Here is a 9,689-nt window from a genome sequence, read left to right as displayed (position 1 = left end):
TTGTTTCGTTTTACCAAAAGCTGTGCATTTTTCACTGGTTTTATAAAAGGGGTCAGAAATGGTTGGAATTGAGCCTATCTCGAAGATAAAATGACAAGGTAGCAGGTGCATGCCTATATGTTTTCTGGGCAGTGAATTATTGCAGTTTGTGTTCCGCACACTTGCTGTGTGGTGAAGAATTCAAAGATTCAAGTGACCTGGCTCATCCTGTTTCCCCCGTAAGTCCGCTTTATGTTGAACCTGCAGATAGATTGTGGCAAAAATAAGAGTTCGGCGGAGAAGCATGACTAGTGGGACCTGGGGAGCCCACGGGAGAAAGCCCACGGGGTTTAAGAAACTATGTGAATGTTGGCTTTCCAAGGGTAGCCAAGAGTTAGGAACCAATGAGACACTCAAGGCTGGTTGGGCGGTTGGACCTGGGTGTTTGTAGTCGGGCAAGCAGGGTGCCTTGGACATGAACTTCGGACCCTCCTAGGCAGTAACGCACTTCCCCAGCACATGCCCCACCTGTGCAAAGGCCACACTGTGCGCAGGCCTGTTGTCTTCCTGCATTGCAGGGTTATCCTCAGACGGAGGGGACACCCCTTCTCTGTTCCTCGGAGTGTGGGGAAGACTCCTGTTCGAAGACAGAGGTTCCAATGGCCTCAGAGTCTCCAAGTAGTTGCCAGGCTTCCTGTCAATGAGATTTAAAAGCCATTTGCTTGCATTTGTTTGATATTTATGAGCTGGTTAATGCTACAGGCAGGGCCGAGGTCACGTTATTTTGGATACTGAACATTTGCACACCCTTCCGCTTGAACTGTGGTATCGGGGATAGAGATTGCCCCTGACCCTCAGGAAGGTCCTGCGGCTGCAGGTGGTGGAGAGTCAAGGTCAAAGCCTCCGGCCTGGATGGGTGCTTCATTCTGGTGGCGCCTTTGGGCTGCAGTCACAGTGGGGCTAGGAAGCCAGAGCTGGACATCTGGCCATGGGCAGTGTGGGAGGGGCTCTGGGTGGGCTGCTGAGCGGCTCCATGGAAAAAGTTAGAAATTCGCAACCAGGTGATAAAAGTGGCCTCTTCTACACGCAAGGGCAGAAAGAACTCAGGTGCACTCAGAAAGTGAGGCGGAGGTGTGGCAATGAGAAATGCCCCTCCTGCCCCAGCATGCCTAGTGGTTTGGGGGCAGGGTGAGCAGTTTTTGGTAAAACTATGGGTGCAGGCTGGGTGCGCCTGACCAGCCGAGTGTGACTCTGGGAAGCCCCCTATGGGGCTGTCACGGCCAGAGCTGGCAAGCTGGGAGTGCCTGGCAGGTGCCCCCACTCCCGCCCCCCGGAACTCTGAGAGTGTGACAAGCTGGGACAATCCACAGTGGCAGACAGAGCAGCTCCCAGACCAGGCATCCATCGCAGGGGTAGCCGGGGTGCTGCAGCCGTGTCCCAACACCACACTTCCCCACGGTTCGTCGGCCCACGCAGTTCGGGAAGGCTGCCCGGAGGGACACTTCTCGGAGAGTTCCGTGCCCCAGGAGCTTTGGGAGTCCTGCGTCTGCCTCACTCCTCCTCAGAGGCCAGCAGCCCACTGAAGGCTCTGGAGACCCGCAGGGAAGAATGCTCTTGGTGGTTCATGCCGCCCTCCCTGAGGGGGTGCTGTCTCTGGCCCCCTGGGAGAAGCACCGCTCCGATCTCCAGGGACCGCCAGCCAGGGCAAGGAATCGTGGGGAGCAGGAAACGCACGTGCCCGGGAAGGCAGAGGAAGTTCACGGGCACCCTGGTCAGGTGGAGGAGGACTCTCTTGGCATGCTTCCCCTTGTCTTCTCCCCGGTGGGAGGACGGGACTGGGGCTTACAGGGTAAAGGATGTGTGGAGAGGGTGTCTGAGGCCAGCTTTCCTGTTACGGGTCTTAGGGAGAAGTGTTCCCTTTGGACTCGTTTTCCAAACCCTCATTTGGAGATGGATAGGCGGACCAGGGAGAGAAGGAGGCACAGACCCTCTGTCCTGGCGTTACAGCAGTACCACGTAACACAGATGCCCCAGGATGCTCCTTGGGCCGGGAAGGGCACCGTCTTGCTGTCTGCTAGCCTTACCTCCTGTGGCGACGCCTGCCAAGCAGAGCTGCTCCCAAGACGTGAAGCAGAATTCCCCCAGGGCCCCTACTGCCCCCGGCCACACGTGAACACGCACTTTATACTGTGATCTCCTATCAGGAAGACCAGACTTTGTCTGCCTCTACCACGTTCCTAGCAATGGACAAGAGAGTTATGGTGGCGTCTCGTTACCCCATTTCAAGCAAGGGGAAGACTCTGGCTCCACACCACTAATGTTTTTGGAATGGGGATCATACCAGCATATATATTTTTTACATCTGAGGGATCTCAGTGTCAACCCTGACTGTCTTCGGAGAAGGAGGAGGCCCAGGCCAGAGCGTTGACTGGGACCCTGCTGTCCCCTCAGACACAGCTGATGGGGGCCTGGTGGGGCCACCCGGTCCCATGCTCCTCCCCTAGCTCAGAAGGAGGAGTTGCCTTAATCCCACTATCAGTCTTCGAGGACGGGCTGTAGGTCGTATTAAGTAACAAAGGGGGCTGAGAAATGGCTTCCCGTCCAACTGCTTCCCACGCTGATGGGTAGGTCAAGTTCACTCTTGCTTGGCTATTGACCAACCTAATCTAACCCCCCTTGGTGTTCCTCAGTCACGCTCCCTTCCCTTCACAGAACATTCTAGACTGCTCTTTCTCCTTCCTCCCTTATAAGAGCATAGCCTTGAATTTCACCCCCTTCATTCCCTTGTTTCTGCCCCCCACCAACCCCTGACCTGTGGCCTCCAAGCCCAGACTCCCGCGCCGGTGGAGCCCCGTGGCCTCCAAGTCCAGTCTAACTCTCTCTCCCTCTCTCTGGGATTTGCTGGGGCTGCTGTCAATAAAGTACCATCGTCCTCGCTGTTTCTGACGCATACCTTTACCCCTAGGAACGTCTTGGAGAGATTGTATTTGCTTGGTCTCGGGGAGGGACACCTTCCAGATGAGTTGCTCAAGCAATTAAAGCGGCCTCGTTAGCCAGAGGCCGGGCCGGCGGAGGACAGCTGGAGGGCTCTCCTTTGCAGGCGGCTCTGGTTAACATCAGCCCAGAAAGCTCTCTGTAAACACGTGAATAATGGATCACCCGGCGCTCGCGGAGCTACCGAGGATCTGAGCCCGCATGACTCATCTGCGAGCCTTTCCTGTCGTCTGGATGCCATAACATTGGAGGAATGATGACCGTTTCTTGGAGATTCTTCTGTGGCGAGAGTTGCCAAGACCCGGGCCGTAATGGTTTGTTATGATGACCTTTGTTATTCCATTAGGGCTCAATTGCTTTAAAAAATGATGTGCGCATACTTTCGGAACGTTTTCACCCTTTACGTTGACCTGACATCGTGGTTTATATTACCAAACGTATTAATGACAGAGGAGTGTTTTCATGTCCCAGGGACAAATTTTAACAAGCATAATCTGCCCTGAGCCATCATAAATATAAATGTATTGGTCAAACAGATCTCGTTAATGTGGCCAAGATAAATGCAAGTCTATATTTTAAGGCAGTTGAAGTCCTAGGGAATGTATTTGGAGCTTTTTGTGGGGGGGCTGAGATCTGGTACCTGAGCTGAGAAAACGGAGAAAATTAACGATTCCCCCTCCAGTTTTAGGCTGGACAGATTTCAACGTCTTGAGGATGTCGAGTAAGATTGCTCACATAGTTTCTGGACACTGTTAATGCCTGGGGGGGTGGTGAATCTTAGTTCTGAAAGCCGTATTCTTCTCAGTCTGCTGACAAAATAGAGATTCTTGAAAAGGGACAAAATGAAGATTTCAAGTCTTCACTGTGTGTTGCTCAACCATGGTTTCTTGAGCTCCACCCCCTCTTGGAGTTTTGATTATATCAATCGCCCTCCTGCACCCCGCTCCGGCGCCCATATTGTGTTCCCTGGGGAGGTGTCCCTTCTCCTCGGCTGTTTCTGACATTGTGCATCGTTCCAGCGGGCACCCCGCGTGCCGGCAGCCGCTGCCCCAGGCGCGAGCTGCAGGACAGCTCAAAGCCCCCGCCTTCTTCCTCGTGACGTCACACTCAGAAGCGTTGGCCTTTCCTCACGGCGGCCACAGTTTAAGCTTCTCAGGCAGGATGTAAATCCTTGTTTCAGAAACGCTTGCCAGTGGCGTTTTCATCCTGAACCGTGACATGGCATGGAAGGCAGTTAGGGCGCAAAGACTAGTCTCTGAGAAGACAGACTGTTCACAGGGGTGAGTTCATCCCGCCCCCCCCCCCCAGGTATGGTAAACACGGGGCCCTGGTGAACCTCCGTGTGCATCGTGGTCCCCTGGCTGAGGGTGCTTCAGAGACAGCCAGGGACCTTCTTGACGTAGCAGAATCTTCCCTTCTCCATCCCCTGTGGCCTCTGGCGGGATCGCACCTGGGGCTTCAGAAATGCGATTCTGCCTGGAACGTCTCTGGGAGTAGAGATTGGATTATTTTTGAGATTTTATTGGTAGGAGGACAGTGCTGTGATACTCTGGGCGTGTGAAATTGTTTGATCTGTTCCCCAAAGCAAGGCCCATACAACCTTGTCCATAGCAGCACTGTCCACCGGGGCCCAGGGTAGACGCAGCCCAAGTGTCCGCCGACAGAAGAGTGAATGGGCGACCTGTGGCGGATGCACACGACGGAATGTTACTCCGCCTTAAACAGGAAGGGGATTGTGACACACGTGACAGCGTGGATGCCCTTCAAAGACATTGTGCTGAGTGCAATAGCCAGCCACAAGAAGACAAATACTGTCGATTGCACGCATATCTGAGATGCCTGCAGTCGGCAGGGTCATAGCGACAGGAAGTGGGATAGGATGGTGGCTGCCGGGAACTGGGGGGCGGGGGCGGGGGGACTGGGACTTCCTGTTTCATGGGGACCGAGTTTGAGTTTTGCAAGACAAAAGGAGCTCTGGAAATGCACGGTGGTGGTCGCACAATAATGTGAATGTACTTGATACTCTGGACATGCACTTACAGATGGTTACAAGGGGCCCTGGCTGGCGTAGTTCAGTGGATTGAGCCTGGGCTGCGAACCAAAGTATTGCCAGTTCGATTCCCAACCAGGGCACATGCCTGGGTTTCAGGCCACCGCCCCCAGCAACCGCACATTCATGTTTCTCTCTCTCTCTCTCTTTCTCCCTCCCTTCCCTCTCTGAAAATAAATAAATAAATTTTTTAAAAAAATGGTACAAGGGTAAATTTTAAGGTTTTTTTTTTTACCACAATTAAAAAATAATACTAGAAAAGGAACTAAAGCGAGGCTTATGAGAGACCTGGAGGTGAATTCATCCAAACTCTGAAGCCCCTTCCTGGGTCTACAGCTCAGACCACAGACACTGAAAACAAACAAACAAACAAACAAACAAACAAACCCCACCCAGAACATCAAGAACTCTTCTTGCCCAGCCTAACGAGGATAAGACATTGAAATGTGATGTCTTTGAAGCTGATCTTGATGGAGGGTGAGATTTTAACTTCAGGCTTTGACTTCTTGTTTTAACTCCTTTGGGCCTTCCCCTGTAAGGGGGTTTCACTTCAGAGTCGGGACTCCCCGGCAATCTGATATTCCGAAGGGGGTTAAGTCCAAGGGCAGAACGTCTTCTTCTCAGGGTGACCGTATGATTCCCTGGGCTTCACTGCCCAGCCTCTGACAGGTTTTGTCGATCAGCGAGGCCAGAAATCATCTGATTTGGAAAATGCGAGAGGACCTACGTTTTTCTTCTGGACTACAGGGAGGCCTTGAAGAACATAATGTACCGTACTGACCCGTCTTAGAAATTCCACTGCTTCTATGCTCGTAAGCCACGTTCTCCAGCCTAGCTTTTGTCAGTAATGAAACAGATATTTTGAGCTCAAAAAAATAAATAAGACTTTAAAAAAAAAACCTAAAGCCACGTCCACGTTCGAATTGTGCCTTGCCTGCGCATGGACACCACCACGAGTTCTGCCGTAGGCTTTCACGCTCAGCGTGCGGTCTGAGCTCCCTGGCAGTCCGGGGGCGGGGGGTGGGGTGACGTAAACCCCTGTGTGAGCTGCTCCAGAATGACAACCCCACGTCTCCCTAAGTGCATGACTCCCGTCAGTGAGGTTTGATAAAACTAAGGGACGCGCCCAGGTTAAAGGCGATGGGCTAGAATTAGAACTCAAGGCTTTTGGCTTCTGGCCACAGCTGCTAAAGCCATCGACCTGGCCAATAAGTTGGCAAGGATTAATTCAGGCCCTGGCTGGGTAGCTCAGCCGGTTAGAGCGTCGTCCCGCTGGGCCAAGGGTGTGGGTTTGATCCCCGGGCAGGGCACATACGAGCAGCAACCAGTGAATACATAAATAGTGGAATAGCTCATCGATGTCTCTCTCTTTCTCAAATCAATAAATAAAAACTTTCAAAAAAGCGTTCATTCAAAGAGCGGCACCATCCTCCACTAGAAACTGGTTCAGTCCAACAATCTTGTTTTGAAGCCTTCAGTTATGACTCCGTGGGGGGAACTTTGAGGCTGGCGTGTGTTCGCCGCGCTGTGTGCACGGCTCACCTGGGAACCGTGTTTCACGTGGGTGTGTCTGTGTCCAACGCCCAGCCGTCCTGGAGCGGGTCTGCAGCGAGACCCAAGGGTTCCCATGTTTTATAAGGACCCAGCCGTTCTAAACAAATGCTCCCCTGATTTTCCGTACATCAAGTTCTCACACACACATTCTTACCTCAATGTAGTGTTGACATTCTCTTTAGTGATGTGGAAATACCGGCGTGACTAATCCTGGCTTTTTTAAAGAAAAACAGAGCTCGCTCGAGTACATCTTGGTTAAACCTGGGCGTGCCAATTTCGGGTGAGGGGTTCACACTGATCCAGACTCCTGTCCCTTACCCCTCGGGGGTCCTCGGGACCCCCTTTCGGGGCCCAAGCAACGGAGCCAACTGCCCCATCATTAGCTAATCCTGAATCGATGAGCCAGGAAGAGGCCAGGCTCGGGGCTTAACAGCTGTGTACAAATTTGCACCAAATGCCTGTGTGTGGGGGGGGAGGGGTGGGGGTGGATACATGAGAAGGGATGCTTTGTAAGAATATCTGCTCCTTTAAAAAATCAATCAGCATCTTTTCACGAATCCACCAATGAGAGGCTCAAAGCACAGTCTTAGCGACGTGAAGAACGTGAGAGCCAGTGGCGTGGTGTTTTGCGTGCTGTTTTATTTTTGAGACAAGGTCAGGATTTGGAAAGCCGGGGAGTGATGACCTCGCTCTCGAAGAGCCCGGGGAGATGCATCGTGCCAACTGGTTCTTCTCTCTCCCCACCGCCCGGCCAGGCTTCAGAGGAAACTCTCCCTGTGTGAACGGGAAAAGATGGATTTCAGGCTTCCTTGAGAGCTTTAAAACCTCCAATCCTTCTCGAAAATAACCTGTCTCTCAGGCATCTTCGGGCCCAAAGGATTATAAAGCTACTTACTCCTGGGGCAGTGGAATGGCCGCATGAGTAACTAGGATTCCTTTGGTTTCTGCCTAGAGGGATGTCATCAATCTGGAAGTATCTGCTCTGGTTTGTGACGAAGCAAAACTGTACAATATTAAATCAGGTGCTGTTATAAACATATGAAACGGCACGTTTTTTTTCTCCTTGGGGCACTGTGGCAGGAAGTTGCTGGGAATGTAAAAAAAAAAATGTTTTTATAGCCTTGGACACCAAGTCAGGGTGTAGCTCGGTTTTCTTCTTTCTGAGCGTGGGTGCTAAATGAAAGTTCTTCTGTCGAGCTCGGGGGCTCCCAGTGAGTGAGCAAGGCCGCGCAGAGGTGAACTTGGCCCTTCGCAGCCTGTGCTGTGGGGGAAGCTGGAGACTGCGCCGTGTGTGTGTCTGCCGGGTGGAGGGTGTGAGCGGGGTCCTAGCGCCCTGGGATGTTGGGGCTGGAGGAAATCTTGGACACGAGCTAGGTCAGCAACTCCCTTATCACCCGGGTCAGGCCGGTGGTCCCGGGTGATGACACCCCTGACACTGGGGAAAGCTTCATGCTTCATGCTTTCCCCTGGTGAGCTGTCTGTCACCCTGGCCCACAGTTCCCCCCCGAGTGGTGGTGATGCCACCCTGTGGTGCAGGGATGAGAAAGGAGCAACAGAGAGGCTGTCACATACGGAGTGCTAAAAGGTGATTACATTCTCCCTTGTGTTGGCGCGGGTGGGTGATTATTTTCTGTATGGTTTACACAGAATTAACTCTTATAATTAAGGAAAGAAGGTGATAGTTTAGATCATAGCCTCGGAATGCTTGCGGGTGTGACGATCACCCTTCGGAAAGGTGGTCGAGTTCTGCGGGTTGGGTGAAGCCCCACTGTCCCACATGGCAGCTCGTAGCCACGGGTGTGGGGGGTGGTGGCGGCGCTGAAACGTGGCTGGTCCGGAGCGAGATACGCTGTGTGTGTGAAACACACCCCCGATCTCAAAGACTCGCACAATTATTTTGCTCACGATGACATGCTGAAATGATACCCATTTAAATAAATTGGGTTAAAGGAGTTATTAGGATTCATTTCATCTGTTCCTTTTTATCTTTCGAACGTGCGTATGGGCAGGTCTACAATTGCAGCGTGGGTGTTGTGTAGGGGGAGGAGCTGAGCCGCCCTCTTGCCCAGGGTGGAAAAGGCCCTCGGCCCCGACAGCACACAGGTGGCCAAGGCATCGTCACCTAGCAGGTGGCATCGAAGCGTGGGTATGAGGACGGAGACCGACTGCTCTGTGCCGTGTCCTTCCGCGGTGACAAAAATACCCTGGGTCTGGACGGCGGCGGTGGTAGTCGCGCAATATTGCGAATGCACTACCTGTCGCTACTGGCACATTTCATGTCACGTGCGTGTAACCGCAATAAGGAAACAGACGTGGCACCTGTGGCCCACGGGGCACTTCTGCTGCGCGATGCCTGTTTGGAGCAGAGAAGGCGAGGGTGTGGCAGGGAGCAGGCGGGATGCGTTGCTCTCCCTCTTTGGGCAAAATGTCAGCATGGGGTTCAGTTTCCCGGAAACCTGGCGGCCCCCCTGGAGGCCTTACCTTTGTGGGGGCCCCATGGCCTCACAGTGCCCCTCTTCTTTGTCTCATTCCCTGCCCCCGCACCCCCCCCACCCCGCACCTTGGCATCCTGCCCGCTGCTGAGTTCCTCACAAAGGTAACCCCTTCCCCCAAATTCCTCACAGCGCACGTGGTGCTAAGGAGGCAGGGGTCCGGGCGGGTGGAAATAAAACAGCACCCCCAGGTCAGCCTCAGCACACCGCCCGCCCCTCAGATCCAGTCGGAGAAGAAAAACTAAAGTCTCCTCCGCGCCTCGGTGGAATCTGGCTCCTTCAGTGCAAACCCCAGGAGGCAAAATCGGTCTCGGGTGAGGATGGGGTGGGGACAGTGGCTGCGGGGGGCTGGGCTGGGGGGGAGGGGGCAGTGGCCGGGTTGGGACCCGAGAAAGGGCTTCCAGCCCTGGCTGCGGGGGCTCAGTTGGCTGGAGCGTCGTCCCAGAACCCGGCAGTTTGTGGGTTCAACTCCCGGTCGGGGCACAGCCTAGGCTGCGGGTTCGATCTTGGCTGGGGCGCATGCGAGAAGGCAGCAGATGGATGTTTCTGGGTTTCTGTCCTCTCTCTGGAATCGATGACTATATCCTCAGGGGAGGGTTTTTTTGTTGTTGTTGTTGTTG

The 9,689-nt window shown here is 53.5% G+C and overlaps 1 non-coding gene across 1 annotated transcript; it reads left to right on the top strand.

Annotated features, from left to right (window-relative positions):
• Positions 1-8,605: 8,605 nt before the first annotated feature.
• LOC123805813 lies at positions 8,606-8,729 on the top strand. The gene has a single exon (XR_006783382.1). It is a non-coding gene; the product is annotated as a U6atac minor spliceosomal RNA (small nuclear RNA).
• The last annotated feature ends 960 nt before the right edge of the window (positions 8,730-9,689 follow it).

The sequence above is a fragment of the Phyllostomus hastatus genome, unplaced genomic scaffold, assembly GCF_019186645.2.
Source record: "Phyllostomus hastatus isolate PE091 unplaced genomic scaffold, TTU_PhHast_1.1 phas_contig_148, whole genome shotgun sequence".
Taxonomy (NCBI): Eukaryota; Metazoa; Chordata; class Mammalia; order Chiroptera; family Phyllostomidae; genus Phyllostomus; species Phyllostomus hastatus.
The sequence above is the reverse complement of the archived record's forward strand: the minus strand, read 5'-3'. Positions and strand labels throughout refer to the sequence as shown.